This window comes from Parus major, chromosome 2, assembly GCF_001522545.3.
Source record: "Parus major isolate Abel chromosome 2, Parus_major1.1, whole genome shotgun sequence".
NCBI lineage: Eukaryota > Metazoa > Chordata > Aves > Passeriformes > Paridae > Parus > Parus major.
In genome coordinates this window covers 137462625-137486356 of record NC_031769.1, presented here as the reverse complement: position 1 = coordinate 137486356, position 23732 = coordinate 137462625, and the positions used below count along the sequence as shown (strand labels likewise).

General features: G+C 40.3%; 1 long non-coding RNA gene across 2 annotated transcripts; it reads right to left on the bottom strand.

Annotated features, from left to right (window-relative positions):
• Nucleotides 1–898: 898 nt before the first annotated feature.
• On the bottom strand, nucleotides 899–7489 carry LOC117243980. 2 transcript variants are annotated; one of them, XR_004496227.1, is made up of 3 exons: nucleotides 6105–7489; nucleotides 5321–5469; nucleotides 899–4707 (listed from the first exon to the last, which is right to left on the bottom strand). It is a non-coding gene; the product is annotated as an uncharacterized LOC117243980 (long non-coding RNA). The 2 variants fall into 2 exon arrangements; XR_004496226.1 differs by having other exon boundaries at nucleotides 899–5469.
• Nucleotides 7490–23732: the final 16243 nt, after the last annotated feature.

Below are 23732 nucleotides of genomic sequence, written 5' to 3'. Positions count from 1 at the left end.
TAAATTAAATTATCTCAGATGATTGTTGTCATAGACAGCTGTCTTCTCGTCAGCAAATCCACCAAGAATTTAGCTTCTGAAATTGTCTGACTGCAATTTAATTGTACGTCAAGCATACAACAAAGTGTCACAAATGGGAATAGAATATACAATTATTTTTATTTTTCTTAATTAAAGCAAAATTACATTCAATTTACACTCTGTTTTCTTTTCTGTAACACTTAAAGAAAAAGACAGCCAAAATGATTGGACCTTTTTGTCTTTCATTGCATATTCCCCTCTCAAAGAAGATAATTTACCCCTATGTGATTTAAGTGTTTGATCAATTAGGAATCCCAGATGTGAAAATACACAAGATCTTTATTAACAGAACAGAATGAGAATGAAGGAATTTAGTGATGATTTTTCTGAAATGGACAGTGCTAGCAAGTGGTTCACAGGCTGTAGCAGGAGTGCTGCATCTTTAATAAATGAGCAGCTGTGCAATCTCAGGAGTCATACAGTAATGTTTCATTTTGCTCTGAGACACTGGTTCCACCTATCCAATTTTCTTAATGGTTCTAATAAGCCATTAAGACCTTCCTCCCCATTCCTGCTCATCAAAAAATGTCACTGAGCTCTGATCACACACTACAACACAGCATGGCAACATGGCATGGGAAAACGTGTGGGTATCCTCTGCTCTCCTCTTATGGTGTCTAAGGCAGCTGTACTCTGATTCTGTGACTTATCACAAGCTCAGTGCATATGTCACTGTTGGGAGGAAAGGGTTAAAACCAGATGATTTGGCAAAGAGGATGGAATAGCTTCTCTCAAAGTGACCTTGCAGCTGGGAATGCTAAAAACGTCTGTGTGGGAAAACTATGTTTTATGGCTGATATTGTTGTTCTTCTGCCTGTTTCAAGAGGTGGGATTCCTGTGTGGATATGCTTGAGCTTCTTGCTGGGAGAGGGAGAGGGGAGAGAGAGACAGAGACAGAGACAGAGAGAGAGAGAGAGAGGATAAACTGTGTGTGAGAAGCCCTTTGGAGCAGGCAATGCCTAACCCACTGCTCCACTGCTGTGTGCAAGGATGAACTGAGGGACCCTGTGTCCCCACCTGTCTCTGCTGTCCAACACTGTTAGTCAGGTAATGAAAAAACCTGAATCTTTGTATCTCAGCTGTGGTTTGGTGGTCACCGTGGTTATCTGTATATGTTGATTCACACAGTCATACTGGCACCACATGCCCATTAAAACAGTCTCAAGATATTTTCACTTGTTTACACTCTCAAGGGAAAACAATTTCAATTTGTTGTTTCTTTTTGACTAACTTGCTTTCTTAACACTTTTTTTTTATTAGGACAGGTCATTTTGGGATACCACTAATGGATTCTTGATTCTTGCTAGACCACTGCTATCGAAGAAAGTTTTTCTTTCGGACAAACCAGAAGGCTAGTGTGAAGCTCCCCTACTTTGAGGGATGTTCACATTGCAGAGCTGTGGTCAAAGTGTTCTGGCTCTTAAAAGTGCTGCCAACAAGAGTAATGTGCAGCTGCAGAGATGCTTGTGTCGTGCTCTTCATTACAGCCCACATCCCAAAAGCCAAACTCCTGTTGCTGAATCTCTGCCATGGAGCTATTAGGGGTAATGATAAGACATTTTTTTCCTCTGGCTAATATCCTTCCACCTTTCTGAGATATTTCTGATCAACGATGGTATGTAGGAGGAATAAGAGGAGAAAGCCCAGGAAATCTTTTTGTGCAAAGCACCACTAGAAAAATACTTGCAGAAGATAATTTCTTCCAGCAGAAGACACATAATCTAGAAATAATGATTTGCACTGCAGACTGTGCACATAGTTATGCAGAAAAAACCAAAATTTTACAAATGAAAGAATGAAACTCTACTACTGTGGGATTAATGGAAAGCTCCAAGGAGACATTGACTCTGCCTGCAAGAGGTGGTGGACACTTAGCATGCTCAAAAGAATTTCTATGTTATTTTAAAGGAGCAGCAAAAAATACTGAAAAAATAAGCAAAGGGAATTGAAGATTAACTTTGACATGTAATATTCATAGCCAGAGAAAATAGCTATTATTATTTATGTGGTAAAGATAGACAATATAGGATTCTTGTGGACATCCAGCAATTTGTCTAATAATAAGAACTAATTTCAATCTTGTTCTAATCATAGACAAAATAATCTCAAGTATTTCCAATTCTCAGATGAAAAATAATGAGCAAACAACAGAACAACCTATTTCATACATATACACCTTCTGTATCCTTGTCCCCAAGGACTGGAAAAGTTTTGGTTTGTGAAGGTATGAGGGATTAATGTGAAACGGATAAAGAGCTGTTTAAGGGGGGAAAAAAATGCCCTAAATCTTATTTTGGAAAAACTTACTAGGCTGACAGTGGTTACTACCTCAATCTTGGAACCTATGCTCTTCATATTAGTGGCCTAGGAGACAATCAAATTATTTGCTAATGGAATTTACAGATGACACAAAGTTGGGAGATATTATGAACAGCAAGAAAGTAGAGAATCACTCAAGAAAACCTTTCTGCAGAAGACACTGAAATACTTTGGAATATAGTGTTCTATTCGCACCTATGTTGAAGAAAATCAAAGCAAAACAAAACTAAATTGGAATAAGAACACAGAAGGCTTTGGAAAATGGAGTTTTCATTTTATAGGGAGAAAGGTAGAGATTAGGGTTTATTTAGCTTAGGTAAATCAAAGTTTTAAGAGGATTGATCGTTCCTTATATTCACGGGAAATTGTTAAAAAGAGAGAAGAATTGCTTATGTGAATTAAAAATGCTGGTCTAATATCAAATGCTATAAAACAATCATGAGTATTTATAAGCCTAGAAATTTAGAAGACAACTTCTAAACATCCAAAAATATATGTATATATATGTATATTAGTCTTTGGTACTTGGTATTTTGGGATCTTGAAGAGATTATGAAAGATGGGTTGCTGATTGTTTGCATCATATTTACACTGTATCTACATGACATTCATATTAGTCCCTATTTATATTTAGGTTATTTGAATTTAGATTTTGATTTGTTCATATTTAGATTTATTTATGAGGGTCATTCTTAGCAGAAGGAAAATGTTGCTATAATTAGTAAATATCCAGCTTCTGCAGTGGAATGAATGCAAAAGGGGATTCTGTCATGTTTTCATGAAACTCTGGATGTTGAATAATCTAAAAGAATGTAAATGGAAGACAGTGGTGGTTCTAGTGCCATTATTCTTAGGTGCTTGCTTGATATATCCTGTTCTAATCCTCAGTCAGGTTTGGAGTCATACTGGTGGTCTGGGGAAATTGAAGTATTGCTCTTTCTTTTGTCTACTCTGCAACATATGGTTGTAGGCCACTTCCTAGTATAACATAAGAGTTTTTTTTAATATTTGCCTTCCAGGAACACTGATAAGTTCTTGGAACTCTTCCATGTTTCCTATGGTCCATAATGGAGCTCATTCTTTATCTAATATAGGCTTAAAGTTTAGTATGTTGGGATGCATTCTTATACTTTAGGCTACAGCCTGATGCAGATTAGGAATTTCACAAATTAACAGCTGTTGCATGGTTTTCCCAGCTGGACAAAACAGAACTGAGTGACCCTGTGAGTCATTATTATTGTTATTATTATTATGTTATTGTTATTATTTATAATGATTATTTATTATTATTTTGTTTCTTTGCCCCACACTTCTGTAATTGGACAGATGTTCAGTCAGTAGTAAGGGGAACAGGTGGGTGGGTTAATCACCTTTGTTGCCCTCTGCTGGACTAGCTCCAGGAGCTCTGTGTCTCTCAAGCCCTGAGGAAACCAGAACTGGACACAGCTCTCCAGATGTGCCTCACCAGGGCTGAGTAGAGGGGCAGAACCACCTCTCCTGACTGCCCGGCAATGCTCATCCTGTGCATCCCAGGATACCATTGGCTGGTTCATGGATAGCTTGTTGTCCTCCAGGAGCCCCAGGTCCTTCTCCTCAGAGCTGCTTTCCAGCAGATCAGCCTTTGGGCTGTACTGGTGCTTGGGGTTATTCCTCCCAGTGGCAGCACCCTGCAGTTTTGTTTGTTGCATTTCAGACAGTTCTTCTCTGCCCATCTCCCCAGCCTGTCAAAGTCCTTCTGAAGGATTCACAGCACTCTAGGGTATCGGCCACTCCTCACAGCTTTGTGTCATCAGTGAACTTGCTGAGGAACAATCTGCCCCTTTCATCAAAGTCGTTGATAAGTTCAAGTATACTAGGTCCAGTATTGAACTTTGGGGAAATCACTAGTGAGAGGCCTCCAAATAGACCCTTACAATTACAATTGAAACAATTTAAAAGATGATGATAATAATGATGAAGAAGATGATGATGGTAATAATACCAGTAGTAATGATACTATTACTAATAATAATTGTGATTAAAAGGAGCTGGATACAGGGAGAGAAACACCAAGAAATATGAGAGTTGCACAATATGGTTGCTCACTCCTCCTCCCACCTGATGCCCAGCCTGTCCTCCAGCAGCAATTGGCCCCTTCCAGGTAATTCCCCCCAGTTTATATACTGGGCAAGACGTTCTGCTATATGGAATATCCCTTTGGCCAGTTCAGGTCAGGAGTTTCAGCCATGCTCCCTCCCACTTTCTGGTGCAGCTCCTCACAGGCAGCATATGAGACACTGAAAAGTCCTTGACTCAGGGTAAGCACAGCTGAGCAACAACCAAAACATCAGTGTGTTATCAACATTATTCTCACACTGAATCCAAAACACAGCCCTGTTCTAGCTATTACATAAAAATTGTATCTATCCCAGCTAAGAGCAGACCAGCTTGCCACACTAGGCACTTTCCATTCTGTATCTGCAGATATAGACTCTGGTTGTTCTTTGTCCCCAAACCTGTAATCATCAATGCTCTTAGCATGAAACCCACAGCCTTGTGCCAGATGGGTGTGGTGAGACGGGTAACAGGTTAGTTGGATGCCAAGTCTGCTCACAGCTTTAATAACTACTGTAGGCTATATCCATGCAGATATTTGGTGATACGATTACTTAGAGAAACAATAATAGGAAGGTTAACAAAACTGGTCATAATGCTCATGGAGCTATTATTGAAGTGGACAATTGAAAGGACAGATGTCCCAGTCCTACTTATCTTAGAAATTGTTAATATGTGTTGGCAGTATTTCAGGACCAACCAGATGGAAAAAATTCAGTATCTTTGCCCTCCTATCATATTTTATACTCCCAAATATTTGTTTCAGCAAACGAATTATTGGATTTTACAAACACCTATTTTATAGAATAGGTTGTCTTCTACCCACCTGAGAAGGAGGTGAACTCTGTGTTTCCCTAAGACTCCATGCAGATTTTTGCTGGAGAACTCAGAAGCAGTTTCTCTGAACCTTACATCCTTTTTATCAGCAGGAGGTAATATCCTCTGTCAATCCCATATTCACAGAAATCCAAAAGCCTAAAAGGGGAGATTTACAGAGGACTCTGTGAAGCAACTTTGCAATACTTGCCTGGTTCTGTACTTTATTAGCTTCTGCAGGAAATACAGCTCATAGTTACTGCAGTATTAAACTAAATAATAAATAATGGACTTAATAACATAGAAAAATATATTCAGAGCCCTATGATGCAAAATATATGAGATTATTTCAAAGACATGACAATCTCAGTCTCTGGAGAAAACCAAATGTAATTAAAATTATTTCTACTCCAAAAATTCACTCCTCATTACTAATGTTGCCAAGGAGTATTCCCAATGTAATTTTTATTCAGAGTTAGAGACAGAGATATTAGCCTTCCTGAATACTTTTATCTTGAATAAAACAGTGTATGCCTTGCCTTGAGTGAAAGACAAATGGGAAGTAGATGCTAGAATGTGTCAGATGACTTTCAGTCTTCACATTTACATGATCTTGGCAGGAAAATGTAGTATTTGCTGATGCAGAGATGGGAGACAATCCCATGTGTCTTCAGAGTACAATTATATGCTATTTAAGGAAGTTATTAAACATATGTGGAAAATGCTGTGTAAGAAATGAAGGAATCTAGTAATAAAAAGTGATGTCCGCTAAACAAAATCCTCAGATTACTTACCTAAGAATACTTTATGGTGTGGAATCAGGGCCAGTAGCAGCAGGTCATTTTATTTGACTTCTCTTTCATTCATTTACATTTTATTTTCTTAATTTAAATGTTCAGAGAAAATGAGAGTGAATTAAAGAGATTCATAGGGACTGTGAATATAAAACATATGCTTTTCACTGTTATAATGGAAGAGTTTGCCGAGGAAGAAATGTACGTATACCTTGGACAGGATATTTAGGCAGCAGTAGGTAGAAGCACACATGAAAATACATCTTTATAAAGACTTTCTCTTCCAAAAATAAGATATTAAAAATTCTTCCTCTGTGTGACAGGAACAAGATCATGATTTCTCTAAAAAGAGACTAGAAAAAGAGATGTTGATACAGCAGGGAAGAGCTACAAGGCAATAATTACAAAACAGTTGATACAACTATAATTGATACAGTTAAAAATACTTTGCCTGTGGGAACTCTGAATAAGCTTGAGATAGACAGATGGCTGTCTCTAAAAAATAAAACCAAAAAGCCAACTCTGTCATTCCTAGATAAGGCAAACAGATTTAGATTTTTGATGCATAGCTGAAAAAGTGAACTATATCCAAATGTACAAAAAATACAGTATATTGATTCAAAGTGATGTCACAGACCTCCTCGACGACAAATCACTGAAAAACTGGAAAAAAATCCAGCAGCAAATGTAAATACAGACATTAGCAAAAAAAATTGGCAGAGGTCAAACGGGATTTCTATTTTCTTGTTCCCCAGCCAGTCTTGTCCCATCAACCACCTGCTCTCAAATTCTGCATTTCCTGACCATTGTAATTTCACTGCTGAGTAATGAGTAAGCACTGTCTGCAACCACCTGTACAATTTTTCAATGAAACCCACAGAATTGCTTCCCCCTTTCCACTTCCCTCTCATTCTCCAGGGAGTAAGATGAAAAGACACTCCATCACCTGTACTGGCAAAGTGACTCTCACAGATCCTGTAGTCCAGTAAGCACTTTGTGCTTCTACACCCAGTAATTCCATCCTCTTCTCCTTTTTGGAGGAGTGTGAGTGTGAAAGAACAGCAAATAAGAGCCCTCCACTGTGATTAGAATCAGCTGTCTTCACTAACAAGCAGCGTCCTTCAGATCAAAGGAATGGAAGTAAATGTTGTCTAGGCTCATTCAGCTTCTTGTAGAGACCCAAACATCCTCTTGCAGGAGGATCAAAGCCTATGATACTTTGTGTTTTACTGTATCCTAAGAGCTGTCATGGGACATATAAATCAGATAATCTAGGAAGAGAAGATAGCTCAGCAATTCCAGTTCTATGTGGTAGAAAATACTCATCTACAAAAAAAAAAAAAAATGCAGTTGGTGTTTCCCTTGTGAAAGGCATTGATTGGGTATCCTTGGGCAGCAGGGGAAGGACAGACCCTTTCTCCTGACTGCCCTGTCTCAGTCTAGTTATTGTTAGACTCTTTGTGTCATGCAATTGCCGTGACCATGTTACATCAGTACTTTTATGCATTTGGAAGAAACACTGTGAAACCTGGATTTACCTTCAGTCAAGATGCCAAATGATTTAGAAAAAAGAACATCAGTGCACATCCACCTTCTCTCCAAAATCTGAAAAATTGTGAATATTTTAAAAATAGATACTTTTATTTTAAAAATAGATACTTACAATGCATAACATTAATCTTTCAAGAGAGAAAAGGACACATTCTCTTTGTGCATTAAGCTGGAATGCAGGAAAGAGGCTTCAATCCCTTTTCTTGGTGATAAATGTGATATGGTATTTGGGCTATTAAAGAACCTGCTTCTTCATGCATTGATTCTTTTATGACAAGTGGTGTTTACAGGTGAGCTTGCAAATTTGGCACACAAAACACTGAAAGACCTGCTTTCAGAAGAGCTGCAGAGAGCTCATACTGCCTGAACAAGATGTGACATGAAAGAAGAGTATAGTCATTGCCATCCAGAGCAGCTCACACTGTTCAAACTGTTAGAGCAGTACATACATGGTTTACAGCATGGCCAAGAGAAAATCACAATACTGCAGACACACCCCCCAAACTCTGGGAAAAACAGAGGCACAACAGGGACCAGAGTGCTGCCAGCATCTCAGAAAATCTTCTTTATATGACTTTGCATTCTTGTGAAAAAAATTTGATGGGAACACTGCAGAAAACCAGTACTGACATGCTTGGGTGACACACATCAGTTAATGTTTGGCCTTAGCACAGAAGCAAACTCAAAGGCAATGAAGACAGAACACCACATCAATGTTTCTGTTGTGTCATCAGGCAGACAAGAGGTCTATTTAATTAATATTGAATGTTGATTATTTACTTCCTGTAATATGAAACTCTTTACCTGGAATATTTAAGACTTGCCCAGTATGTGTGGTTTATTACCCGAAGATGAAATTCCTGAGTATGGTTGTTTGCATTTAGATGTGCCAGTAGGTGTGATTTGTGTGCCTGCTGAATTCTCTGCTAGAATAGTACACAGAGCCTGGACTACGACAATTAATATTCAAATATGTAACAGGAACTGCACTTCTTTACCACGGGATGTTAATACAAGGCAGAGCCCAGTTATTCATTATGAATCACAGATGAAGGAAATTCTGCTGAAGGGTTTGTCCACAGACATAAAATTTAGCCTAATCAGATCCCATGTGACAGAAGGTCATTTAACAATAGGTTACAGCACGAGATGATCAATCAGAAAAACTTGTGTTGTTTTAAGAGAAATTAAATCTTGTTAATGACAAAATATGATCTGCAATGATAACAAAGTCATAGAGCACCAGATGAGGCCTCCATGACCAACAGGGCTCTGGTCTGTAGAGCTAGAAGGGCTTGAAGGGTTATTTGGGAAACTCTATGGTACAAAAATATATTTCAAATTGAACGAATAAAACCAAGATATAATGGTGTTCATGGCAAAGGACTCCAGATGTGGTTGCTTCACTGTACACTCTCACAAGCAATAGACAGAGCCCAGGGTTCTGAGAGAAGGGTAACATCAGGAAAGAAGTAGGAACTGGAAAATGTCTGTATAACAATTTAAACTGTATAAAATCATCATAATCATTATTATTATTACTGTTATCACCATTATCACTACTGGCAATTCCTTTCTGTGTAAAATATGACATTTTTTAGTAGTTCCTTTTTTATCTGCAATACTTAAATATGGGCCAATAGTGATTCCAAAATGAATCTATTAAGATTTCTATTTTAAAAATATAAATTCCTGACTTTATATAAAAATTGTGTTACCTCTTTGTCCATAGACAAAGCATTTAAATTTAAATAATTGCAGTCTTCTGGGAAAATTGTTTGAATGCTTCTCAGAAATGGTGTCTATATTCTAATTTTCATTAAATTATCTAAAATCCAGTACTTCCTGGGTGCAATTTTTTAATTTAATTTTATTTTATTTTATTATATTTCTTCACTTTAATTTACTCAGAAGGAATTCAGAAGAACAAGCAGTAGAGGCACCAATCATTTTATCCTGCACCAACTCAGCATTACAGAAGTTGAACTTTGCCAGATAACACTTCAGATGGAGAGAGTAATCTTTTCTTGGGAACGTAATTTTTCCAGCAGGACAAGAATCTAACCTTGACATTACAAAAAGATTGCAGGTATCAAAGTTTAGAACTACCAGAAAAATAGCAGGCAAACTATTTTTCAAGCTTATTTCTTGCATGTTGTTAAAGAAACTTTGTTCTTAACTCTGATTGAGGTGTAGATCATAACCACCTCAGAGAATTTCAAGCCTGCCCTGGGCAGACCCACAGAAACAGTGAAATCCTGGATCATAAGTAGCACAACACCTTATTTCATTTTGTGCTACTGCAGCTCTGATTCCTAATGCCTTACACTACAAAGTCAGAGCTCCGCTTACTTAAGCCCTTTGGGATAATAGTAAGGCCACTATATTTGATGCAAGAACACTTAATAAAACCAAGAGAGAGTATATTGCTCTTGAAAGACTCATGTACATAAAAATAGAGAAACTACCCCTCAAGTCATAGATGCAAACAGCATACAGATGATTTTCTTCAGTGAACAACAGAGGGACTGAAATGAACAGAGATAAAAAGTAGCTAATGGTCAGTGAGATAACTTGAATTAACAGGTATAAATTCAGATCTTCACTGATACAAAAAGCCCATCAGAAACTGAACACAGGACAGAGGTTTCACCCATCTTTATTTTCTTTAGGTGTATGAACAAGGAAAACTAATTGTTGACAGTACTGGAATTGTTACCGCAATTATTTGAGAGTCCTTACCACACCTGATTCCACAGATGTTAAGTGGCTTTCTGTAAATAAGATGGCTTAACAGCCCAAAACACCTTAATTTAAGATTGCAAATGGATTTTCCCCAAATGCAGTTGTGCAGTGTTACTCACTATCTTGTTATTTCATTAAATTGATACACAGAATATCTACAATTGGGGTCATGCTACACCTCAACTCATTTTAAGGAAAAAAACGTGACAGTGGACTGTGTATTGGATGCTCGATTTGAATTAGTATGAAATATTTAATTACAGAGTTCCTAGGAAGCCAACAGTGACCAATATGCCCCACTCAGGGCCTGAAGGAGAGCCTTATGACCTTAAAATGTTCATCAAGGCACAATTGACATGATGGGCCTATGAGGTGATGCACCACTTAAATGCTGCCCTGCTCTCCTCTGGGTAGGAAATTATTAGAAATGGCTCTGACATCACAAGACGCACTATACTATACTGGTACTGTATCTCACTTTTCTTTCTGCTGTTTTCAGACTGGAAGATCTCAGAGAATCAACATCTGACCAAGGATCACAGGTCACCGTCTTAGGATGTGAATTTCTTCTTAAAAAAGAAAAGCATGATGCAGGGGAACCATTGGAAGTTTACCTTCAGGAAACCAGAGAACCTAAAAATGTTAGTAGAATTTTGAAAGTAATTCTTTTCAGGAAAGCAGGTAGGCATATTAAGATGTGGCTTGCCAAACATTTTTGAAAGCTATTCAGCCCTCAGTCAGTGAAAGAGTCCTTGCTTCTGACATAGGGTGAACTCACATGGGGCTGAAGGTCACAACAAGGCAGCACTAATAGCTCTTTTGGAGGCTTTATTAATGGCATGGCTTGCACAACAAAAAAATTGTGGAAGATACCATGTACTTCTTCATTTGTGAGAGCTGCAGTACTTTTCTCACACCATTTTGCTGTGTACTGCATTGTCTTTCTGATACAGTCATCAGATAAGAAAAGAGATTTGTAAAACAGCTGCACCAGCAAGCATCACCCACACCATGGTAGGAATCTTGCATCTACATTCTGCAGCTAATAGGTATTTAGCTCTGAAGGCTTTCTAGAGTAGTTCTACTATAGGAAGAGGTGAAATACAGAATAAAGGCCTTAAAACTTAAATTACAAAGACTTCAGAGTTTACTTGGAGTATAAACTGCAGCAGCAACAGAGGGACAGTTCAGAGCACAAAGGAGAAATGAAGCAGTCTTATGAGAGAAACTGAAGAAGGCAGATGGCAATTAGGTGTCAGTAAGTTCTCATTAAAAGTGGATGGTTTCCAGACTCAGTTACAAGAAAACTCTTTGAAAACATCTTTTGGAGCAGTAGAAAGAAAAAAGAAACATTAAACCCCTTACAAGGCAGTTGTGTATTACAGAATATTTTGTTTTCACTTCTGCTTGGGAAAAGAGCGAAAAAGTTCTTTGTGGAATCTGTAGTTCTGTCAAATAACTCAGATTTCTGCTGCTACAGGCTTGAAAAACAGATGTGTTCAAACTAGTAGAAAAAAGACAACAAAGTGGAAATATAAAAGCAGAACTAAAAGATCGTTCTTTGCTTTCTTCCCATGTATTAAAAATAATGAAGTCTTTATAAGTGACATTCCTAAAAACAATGTGCAGTAACAATCTTGGGGAGAAAACACAGATTTCTCACCTGTGAGACACAAAGTTAAAGACTTTTTTTTTTCTATTATCCTCAACAAATAATGCTGTGAAAGCTATTAGGCTCAGAGCATGGTTACTTACTGTCCTCAAAAATCATATCAGTAATGTAACACCAGCTCAGGCTACTACTCCTTCAGCTATGTGAGTTGAACCAAGAGGATCCACATGGATGACTGCAGTTTGTTCCTGGTCTACACACAAAATGTGTCCATCAGGGCTGAGCATGGGTCAGAACTGTGTCCCTGTGCAGGTCTGTGACCTCCAGCAGGTCTGGCTGCAGCCCCACACTGAATGTACCTGGGCATGTGCATGGCCTCCAGCTCCTCTGTCATGTGTGCTGGGAAGAACAGAGGGCGACTGGCTGAAGGCTACCAGAACCTTCTGAAGACTACCAGCACCTTCCACATGGGGTTGAGGAAGAGAGAACTGAGCAGTTCCCAGCTCTCTGTTGTTCCTGGCAGGCACTTCGTGCAGCTGGGACAACAAATGGTAAGTACAGAACTGCTGGGCATAGCCTCTGTCCCAGGGCCCACAAGAACAGTCACACAGCTTCTGCTGCTCAATAGGACGCTGGACTGTGATGGAAAAGTCTACCACAAGGACTGTCATAGATGTCACTGAAAGAATCTCAAAGGACACCAAACACTTGTGTTTAGACAGCTGAATTGATGCTGGAGCACACCAGAGTCACAAACACCACTTGCATTTCTGGGATTACTGCATGTTTCAGTGATTCTCCATTGCAATGTGTCAGAGAAGGGCACTTGGGGACACTTTCACTGGCTTTGGTACAGCTGCATAATGTCTGCAAGCACACTTGGGTACAAGTAATGTACTCAGCCTGCAATGCTGATTGGCACTGTTGTCTTCCATGATCTCCCCTGTCCTCTCCCCCAAGGCTTCTCAGCAGCTCACACAAAGCCACATGCCAAGATGGGCACAAAATAACTTACAACTTATCTTGTGCTTATCTTTAGGATGGTAAAATCCAACTTTACAATAGAATCGAGTTTTGCAGTTACCATAAAATGCTGGGTTAAGGAAGTAAAATGTCAGGGGATTGCAGGAGGTTTCACAGTCACACAGATGGAAATGGAAGAACTTCATGTTCTCTTACTAACAACACTAAAGGAACCTCCTCCCCTGTTCCCAAATAGACCATGTTCACCTCCATATAACTCTGGGGACAGAGAGAGACAGCAGGCATCTTTGTGGACAGGGAATCTTGAAAACGGGCCAGAGAGCTGGAGGCATAGCTCCAAAGGGGCTTGGTGAGCTGGGCTTCTTGCTTCTGCTGTTGGGCATTAATGGGAAAGGTGCACTTCCCCCACAGAAACCAACACCTCTCACATCCCAGTTCCTGCTGAGACAGCAGCAGTGCCTAAGCTGGTCACATGGCTATGTGCTGTTCCCCACACCAGTCTTTCATCCTGCTAGAACAGGAAAATAAGTATCACAGGGCCTTATATAAACCCCAGCAGTCTGTGGCCTATCCTTGGAACAGACAGCAAGACCCATGTACAGCCAATTCAGCCAGTGTGAACAGAGATTTCTGTTCTCCTGAGTTGTGGGTCAACTAACCCCTGCTAGATACTGCACTTGAATCCATCTCTATCTTCTATGCCAACCTAATCTAATCAACTCCATCTACTTTCCTGGGATAATGCTTTGTGGGTGTGAGAAAGTAGGAATTGAGGACTTGGCACTCTCAAAGCTTGTCTTCATTTGCAATCATTAGTTTAACTTAATACACCTGAATGACTTCATTTGTACTTAGCCTAGCTTTAGGGAGCACTGGCATTCAGGAAGCACCACTCCAGCTACTGGAGTGATTTGATTAGCAGTGCTGAGTGATTAGATTAGCAGAGTGGCTGGACAGACTGTTAATTACTTACTGTCATTCCAGCTGATATATCCCCACAGCACCAGCAGCTCAAGCTATGCATTTGCATAGACAAAACTCAATGGTTTGTAATTCACAGCCTTGCCTGCAGCCAGTGCTTCTGGTCCCTCAGCTTACATGTCAGAGGTCTGTACCAGCTGCAAACTCCATTGTTAGCCTGGACTGGGATCATTGCATGGTGCTGAAAATGTCAGCGAGAGAAACTATTGGTTCTTTGTCATCACTCCAGCAGAGACCTATTTCAGATTCTCTGGGTAATGCTGTTTCTTGAGTGATGTTTCTTGGCATGCAAAAGTGCCTCATTGCAGAATACTATAGTTTTTTGATGCTGTTACAAATAGCAGCATTTTTCACTGTCTCTGAAGTTCTCCTGTGCTCCAATTATGCAAAAAAAATCTTCCTAGGAAATAACCCTAGTTTTAAGTCTGGTGCACAATAGAAGTATGTGCTCACATTCTATTTGTGATCATTTCTGTTCAAGGACAAATGAAAATAAACTGAGTAGGAAGTGAAAGTAAGATTTCTCTCTGTGAACCTAGTCCCCTGTGAGGTAGGTACATGTTTAAAGTCATTGGTCACCTTGGCTGCTGAAGGCAAGTAAATTCAAAAGGGATTCAAAAAATGGTGCTTTTCCTCCCTTTGGTAACTTCTAGGAAATGCAGCTTTATTGAGTGCTTGATGCTTTGGTAGATAAAGTTCAGTGAGATGAGCCCTACCCTTCCTGCTCTCTGCCAAGAGGAACAGACCTATGCTGCTGCTCCTCTGCCAAGAAATAGCAGACGTTATGTTTCCCCATATGGAGCAGCACTCCGGATTATTGTGGAATTCCCTTTCTATTAAAAAGCAAACCAAAATAACCTGTTCAGAAATAATTGAAAGATTTTTAGGAATGTGGAAGAGGTGTTTTTTCCAGGATGCCAGAGACAATTTAATGTTCTGTTAGATTGTTATAAATTGCCTTGTCCCTATAGGTAGTAAAAGCATGTAATGTACAAAGGGAAAACATAAAGTAATGCTCTCAAAATATAAAACTGATAAGGAAAAGTAGTAAAAGAAAGAGGATAGGGCTGTGATGCTTTGCACTGCTCCTAGCAGTTGATTATTGCACAGTAAAAGCATAAAATCCTGCAATACTGGACCTATACCTCCTCTGCAGTAGGAATTTCACTGTATGAGGTGTGAAGCAATAAAAAATCAGGGCCATAATATCCTACTGAGCTTCTGAGTCATCTTATTGCACTGAAGTAAAAGCACTTTAGAAAATACAAGCCATCTGTGATGTTAAATGCAATTATCTGATTTGCCTTAATAAATGCTCACAAATCACTGCCAACCACTTCTATTTTTCAACATTATTCTGAGTCATTCATAAGCAGGTAAAGGTCATTGTGCTCAGACCTTATCAACTCTGATCATTATCAAGTTATTATTTTCTGGAATAATACAACTGCTTCCCTCCAAATTCAGCACATGAAAGACCTTAAAAGGAGATGCAATTTTTTTTAGCTCTGTCCTGGTTTCAGCTTCAACCGTGACAGCTCTGACATTCAGAGGATTACACTAGATATATTACATCAAAATCAACACAATATTGGCTAGTACTTATAGCTTCTTCCTACTAGCATCAAGGTAAGTGACAAACATTACTGTTGTTAAAGGTCATATCCCAAGCTCTGTATTTCAGATTCCTCATGACTGGAGCATCTTTACATCAGGAATTATCCAGATATCTCCCTCTTCTCTTTGCACAAGAATTCTGCCCAAGCGTGAAAGGGGCACCGTGATTGTACAAATCATTTGTTCTGGCTCTAAGTGCACTACACTTGGGATGTGGCAGCCCCATTGGGCATACACAGATCATGTTCTAGGCAGACTCTGTACAGGTGCACAGGTCCCACAAGATTCATGCATTTCTTGCCAGGGAGACCTAGAAGAGCTACAGTGCTACCTAAAGCTTTATTTCTCAGAAGTCATTTACACCATAACAAAAGCTTTAAGAATTAATTTAAAATCTATGTTGCATAAGTGTAAAAGCTTGCAGCTGGTCATCAAGAAAAGTTGCATGTGTTACTGAAACCTGAACGCACTGAGCACAAATACCAGTGCACACACTATCCAGAGTTTAATGTGTGAGTGTATCAGGAGTGTTTTGTGCTCAACCAGTAAAAAACAGTATAGTAGCTCCACTGCAGACCTGGTCCACGTTCCTTAAAACAGCAGAGAATAAAATTGCCATAATCAGCAGGAGACACTGTCCAAGCATGCAGAGGGGTGTTAGGAATGTCAAAGCTCACCTGGGGATGTATCTGCATAAAGGACAACAGGAAGAGCTCTACATCTATGCCAAGAGGAAGACTGGGGAAAAATATGGGTCTGCTACTGAATGGATAACAGGCTGTAGTGACCAAGTACATCAAAAAAGCCTATGTTCTCAATGCCTTCTTCACTCATCTTTACTTGTATGACCAGCTTCAGGAATCACAAGCCCCCTAGGAGCAGTGAGAACTGGCACAAGGGACACAAACCATGGGGTGAATGAAGATTAAGTTAGGGAACATTTAAACATACTGGAGATATATAAACTCACAGGCCTTGATGGTTTGCACCTGTCAAATGCTGAGGGAGTTGGCAAACACCAGTGCAAGATGACTCTCAATTACCTTTGAAAGCTCATGGCAATTTGGGAAGATTCCTGATGACTGGAACAGAGCAAATCTGGACAACTACAGGTCAGTTGACCTTGCCTTGATCTCTGTGAAGGTGACGGAGAAACCAATCTGGGAAACCATTTCCCGTATTTAGGATAGGAATGCCACTGTACTGGAATTCATGATAAAAAAATGTATTTGCACTGGAGAAATCAAGCCAGACTGGACATGGCTGACCTGGCAGCCTCCCATGATGAAATGACTGGCTTTCAATTCTGTGTCCAATAACACTGTCTTAGAAAACCAATAAAGTACAGGCTAGGTAAGTGGTTGGTGAGGTGGATCAAAACTGGGTGATATGCTGAGCTCAAAGGATTGTGATCAGCAGCACAAAGTCCATCTGGAAGCCAGACATTAGTAGTCTACTTCAGGGGTTCATACTGGGGCCAGTACACTTCTGGCATTAATGGGATGGTATGATTATGGAACAGTGGGCACCTTCACCAAGTGTGTTGATAATCTCAAACTGGGAAGAGAGGCTGATACACAGGATGGTTGTGCTGCCATTCAGAGGAGCTTGGACATGCTGTAGTGTGCTCATGGAGGACCATGAAGATGATTAAGTAGTACCATCTTCAAGAGTATCTCTTATTCAAGGAGCGGCTAAGAGAGATAGGCCTGTTCAGCTCATAGAAGAGAAGTCTTTGGGGGTACCTCATCAATGTGTATAAATACCCAATGGTGGGGAGTAAAGAACATGGAGACAGAACATGGAGACAGATTCCTCTCAGCCTTGAAAACAAGGCAATGGCCACAAACTGAAATACAGAAAATTCCATTTAAATGAAAAAAGAAACTGAGGAGAGATCAAACACTGGAGCAAGTTGCCCAGAAAGGCTGTGCAGTATCCACGCTTGGCAATATTCAAACAAAAACAGACATAACCCTGAGCAACATGCTCTAGTGCCCCTGCTCTGAGCACAGGTTTAAACTAGATGATCCCTAGAGCTGCCCTTCACTCCAAAGGCTCTGTAATTCAGTACTTGCAGGTTATTTACAGCACTGAATTGTTTCAGTCCACATCAAGTTGCAGCTCAGCAAACAACAGCATGAGTCAGGATTGTTTAAACAAGTTACTCAACTGTTTGCCTACTGGTCACACGGACCTGCTATAGTAGACTACTTCTCTAGTTCTGCTTAAATACACATCCTCTCTTAGGTATGGTTCTTCCATTTTTTTTATAAGGAATGCTTATGTGGTAGGGTTCAGTGATTCACACTCTCCAATCATGAGCAAGTAGGGCACTCAATGTGTTGCTTTTCTCTGCAGGAAAGTGACACAAAGACTTTTCAGGAGAGCACAAATCTCATTCACTGCTCTCAGATCTCCAGTACAAACTAACTTGTATGAGGCTATCACTGAAATAGCCTAATTCTGCATCAGTGACACTACTCTCACTTGTTCCCACTTCACACGACCCAACTCCTTGTGCTACCACACTGTTTGGGCAGTCACCAGTGAATGAGAGCAGGTAATCCATGGGCGTAGCACTTACCAGGCTTTGTACCAGGTTTAAGAAGAAAGGAAGCCTGTTTGAGATTAATAATAGCAGGAAGGTAATCCACCACTTTAGACAGAAATGCTAGTCCAGGGAAGCTAAAAGCATTCATGAGATCACAGGATGATTCAGGGTAAAAGGAACCACAAGAGGTCTGTAGCCCAATCTCCTGCTCCAAGCAGGATCCAGTACAAGATCTGAGCAGGTTGCTAATGACTTTGTGGTAGTGGGGACTTGGGAATCACCAAGGATGGTGGCTGCAAAACTTCTCTGAGCACCAAACTACTCCTATAAATGACTATCCACCAGGTGAAAAAGGGTTTCCTTCTACACAGCCTGAACCTCTCTTTTTTCAGTCTACACCCAGTTTCTCCCAGCCCATACATGAGTGGAAAAGCCTGGCTCAAAAAGCTGCCATGCAAGGCAGTCACAGCTGTGTTCTCTGCCTGCAGCCCTACTGCTGCTTTTGGACTGTACTGCAGGGAGACTTGTCACAAACTTGCTTTAGGAAGAAAATCTGTGGCATGTTTCCACATTTGTATAAAAATTATCTATAGTTTACCATAAAGCAGTGAATGGAATAAGTCATCAAAACATTTGATGATGGCAAAAGTCAGTACCATGTACTATATCTTTGTACATAAGATATAGGTATTATTGTAAAGTGGAATTAACCTCACACTTATAACAGGAGTAACATTTTTATACAGTGCTGTCTGCCTCAGACATGTACAGATCATGTTAACCCACCCCAACTTCCTTTTCCTGTTCTTCTGTCAAATGAAGTAAATCTCAAAAAATTCTATGAATATTCTGGGTATTTTAATGCTCACATACCACTTTTTCCTTGAATTTGAGAGCAGGGAACATGATTCTTTAAGAATATATTAACTTATTAAAAAAAAAGAAACCTTAAAAAACCCAAAACAAACCACAACAAAATTACAGAAAACACCAGATAATGCTACAGTAATGATAAAACACATCTTCCAGACATCTTGTAATTGTTTTTGAGTCTCCTACAAATCCCTAAATACACTTTCTGTAGTATTATGGATTATCATGCAAAATATTTTTATCAATTAGAAAATGTAGGTGTGTAATATAAACACTACTCAAAGTATATTTTAGCAACAGTATAAACAAAGAATATTAATTATATAATTAGACTATTACACTAGTAAAACCCAGATTTCATTGCCTTAGTGACATTGAAAATCATATTACATGTATTTTAAACACGTTTATCTATATTTTCCTTGCCTAATAGCTCCTTGAAGTCATACTCAGACCCCAGAACACTGCTTCTGAACATTAGTGCTTACACTTTGACACATACCATACCTTGGGTCATTTTGTGGTAGTAAGCCTGAATCCACGCTAACATAAGAATCTGTTTCCATGGATCAGAGCATGGGATTTATACAAAAAGTCTGTTTCTCCCTTTTTCTCAGCGTATGCTTACATGGGTTTAAAATTAAAAAAAAAAAAAAGAAAAAAAGCAGCTATGCACACAGCATTTAGCATTTTCCCCCTATGCTTTTCATATGTTTGCATGAGTCTCAGCAGGTTTCTTAGGAAATGCCAATTCCTAGAGAAAAAAGAGAGAATGCAGAGAAATTCAACAACACCCTTCTCTCACTCTAGATCTGGCACCCACTATTCCTCAGGCTGTTTTTTCAGCATGTGGCTGCCTCTGACAAAGGGAGGGAAATTGGAAGGGAATTTTCTGTTGCAGCCTGGGTGGTGGTCCAGGTGCCATGACTTTCCAAGAGAAGTGTCCTCAGAAGGACACTCTTGGGTGCCCAGGCACCCCTTGCCCTGCTGAGAGTGATCTCAGCTCAGAGCCCTGAAAGGGCTGTTGAGTGATTGCAGCTCTTCAAGCAAACATCTGGACAACATGGAAGGCCAGGAACCTCATGTGATATTCCACAAGATGCCTTTATTCTTAGTCCAGGGATGAGGAGAACTCCAGCTACCGTGAAGGGGTTAGAGAAAAAGACTGGACAGCCAGAGGGAAACAGGTTTATATAGAAGCAGTGGGACAAGTAAATTGAGGGTTCATGGGTGGAGCAAAGGGGAAGGACCTTTAGGTACACATAATTTCCATAAAGTACAAAAGATTTGCATGGGCTGCAAGGCATGCTGGGGGGGCAACTCCTTTTATTGCCCCAACAAGGAGGAACTCATCTAGGAACTTTTCTTCCAAGGGAGAGGTATGAATTCTTTGTTAATCAGCCCACCGGCCTCCACAATTTTCTACTCACTGCTTCCACACCTGAATTTCCACCTACCTCTTTCACTGTAGTGTCCATGAAACATTCTTGTTTTTCATTAGTAAACAAGTGCAGCCCCTGGCCTGGAGTGTGTGCTGAGAGTGTGTGGAACCATCTATAGCCCTTCCCTTTTCTCTTCCAGCCCTCCATACTGGCAGAGGCACTGTAGTGGAAAGCCCCCTACTCCTTCTTCATCAGTACATCAGTATCAAATCTGTATATTCTTACACAAGTTCCTCCCACACCTTTTCCCAATCTCAATGTACTTATCATCAATTACCTTTGAAATACACACCCATTTCCATGTAGTCTTTTCCAGGAATACACAAGGCAATGTAAGAGCCCAGATACTGAAATTTTAGGCAGATGGTGTGGTCCTGTTTCTGTCATACTTGAGTTTGACAACAAACTTTGAATGGTTTTAATCTCACCATCACAGTTTAGGCCCACTCAGCTAAGCAAATCACAGCCAAAAATATTCAGATATGGTTGTGCTGCTGTTCACTGTGAGAGACACATGGTGTCTGACTTAGGTCAACAGTTTTCAGATGTTTCTTCAACTGTTCCAGAAAATCACTCCTGTGCATGTAGTTTGGGCACCCAAAATAAAATAATCATGTTTGAAAATCTTGGGTCACAATGATATGGCAGAAGTACCTTGTTAACAAGATCATCAGATGAAGATGAGTGAGAATTTCACTGTTTTACAGAAAAGACTTAGGAGCACAAGGGGTTGCTTAAAGCTTAATTACTATTGTATTTCTGTAAGGTGAAAGGGAAATAAAAAAGAGAAAAATTATGATAGATAATAGTGTAGTGAACTATACAAGTCTAACCTTTTGTTTAGACTTCAGAACTCCTGCAATAGAGCAATGCAGCAATGCATTGATGGACGTTCATCAACTGTACTTTCACCTGATGTTTGCTGGCAGAAGTCCTATTTAGAAATAATTAGAATGGCTAAGGAGCCTCTGGTCAGTCCTGCCTTTTCATCTGGTGAACTAGGGCAAAGAACACAGCAAACTGACTGTGGCTGTGACAAACCAAGTCTGTTTAAAGGAAATTTGCTACACTTTTTGAAGTTAAGAAGAAACCTCTCTGGAGTGAGGCAAACTAAAATGAGAAGCAAGAAAGCAAGGCAGAGAGAACAAGAAATAGCTCTTTCTGAGCAGAGGAAGACAGTCTTTTTCTACACTGTAATTTAGCAGGGTGTTTTAAGAAAGTTAGCTCACTTTCACCTGATGCTTCTCAAAACAGATTGTACTTTACCATAGATTAACTGAATCAATTCACACAACCCCTTAAATCAATTCACAGCCTCTTTTCTCTAATGAACAACATACACTAAATTATAATTTGTCTAGTTTTGACCAGAATTTGTTAAGTTTCTGATGGTTTTAGATACTGTTAAATATTAGGTTTCACTAGCTATTAGGTATTGGACACTACACCTTTTAACATCTGTCATGCCCTATTTGCTATCTAGTCAAAGCCATAATTTTGCTGTTCTTCAGCAAGCATAAAGTTGTAATTAGAAACTACAGGGCTGTTTAAAGGGCTTAGTAAAATTGTACTCACCGGGGACGTCCTCAGGGTCCAGAGCTGAAATGTAGTTACAAGCCAGAAATTCAGCATACTAATGGGGATAGGACTCCAGCTCTCCATGTCCATGCTACTTCAACTCTGAGCCTTGATTGATTCCCTCTATGGCTCCCAGCTCATTCCAAACAAGAAAGCACTGCTTCACATATGCATTAGCCAGGTAATTACTCCAACAGATCTCCAAATATTCACAGTCAAATAAATTATTAATATTTGAATACATAAGCTTAATACAAAATGTCATCAAAATCACAGAAGCTTATTATGTATTGAAGGCTCTGTGTGTTTATTACATATATTTGAAATCTGATATCTACGAACGTCCTATTTTCTTGACAGAAAGCATGTGAACATCAGCCCATTGTGCCAGGACATGGGATGAGGTGTGTGACTGTATTGCACTTGGGAGGACCACGTATCCTCTCAGTATTTTTACTTAAAATGCACTGTGAGTATGCCTACCACTTCGCAAACACATGAATGACAAGGCTGCTACTCCAGGAAACGTGTATCTGGACTCATGTACAACACAAAGGCTAATAGTTCACGTGCTTATGAGAGCAAACAAGTCAGGTCTTCAGGGCAAAGCTGGTTATTAGAAGGCTTAAGGAAAGAGTTGGGCTTCAAGACATTTCTTATAGGCTCTGAGTTTCCTTCATAAAATAAATAATGAAAACCCAATTTTTAATTAATTTAGATATTTCACGGATGTCAAAATTCCTGGGGTTTGTGCAGGACGTATTCACTTGCATAATGTATATTCTTGCATTCTAATTTGAGGTTTGTTTTGCAAAAATAACCTGTCACAAATAACACTTATTAGCCACAACAGCCACTGCTAACACACAAAAAGAACATGTGGCACTGTTTTCATGTCGTATCTGGGCCTTGTATACTCAGTCCATTTGCTGTTGTAAATCTATTTGGTTTTAATAATGACATAACTTTGGTGAGTAGAGTAACTTATAGACTTTCTGGGTAGTTAATATTTACTGATACACTTGCACAAGCCCACAGCTTTTTTTCCAGGATAGATCTTGAGGGTGCCAGGGTGTTTGGTATAAGATTTCTGGGAACCTGAAGTAATGGCTCCACTACTGTGTCCTTGATCTCCTTCGTTTTCTGGATTTGTTGTAAGACCTGTCGGAGTGGGCAAGATGGACAAACACTGAGGGCCTCACTCGGCGGTGAGGTGCTCGCCAGTAGTTCCCGGCGCTTTGTGCGCGCCTTTTTCTTTCCCTGCGGGCAAACTCTTCCGGCCGGCCAGGGAGTGCCGTGGGGTTACACGGGGACACGACGGGCTTATCCCGGAGCCGTCAGCCTGCATGTCTGAGATGACTGAAATCCTGGAGAGAAACATCCCAGAGCTGTGAAATGAAGATTCTTGGGGCAGGGTGCCCGCGCGGTCCCCCTTCCACACACGTCTCATGTGGGTCACCAGCCCTGCCGCCTCTCACAGCCCCCGGCCGGCCCCTCTGCTGCTCTCCCTGCCCGGCAGGGACACGCGGAGGCGCCCCGGGGCCCCGCCGGCGGCAGGGAACGCCGGTGCCTGGCCGGGAGCCGATTTCCCGGGACTACGTTTCCCAGGGATCCGCGGCGCGGCCCCGCCCGCTGTCAGCGAGCGCTGCAGGTTGATCGCCGCGGCTGCAGATGAGCGGAGCCCGCGCGGG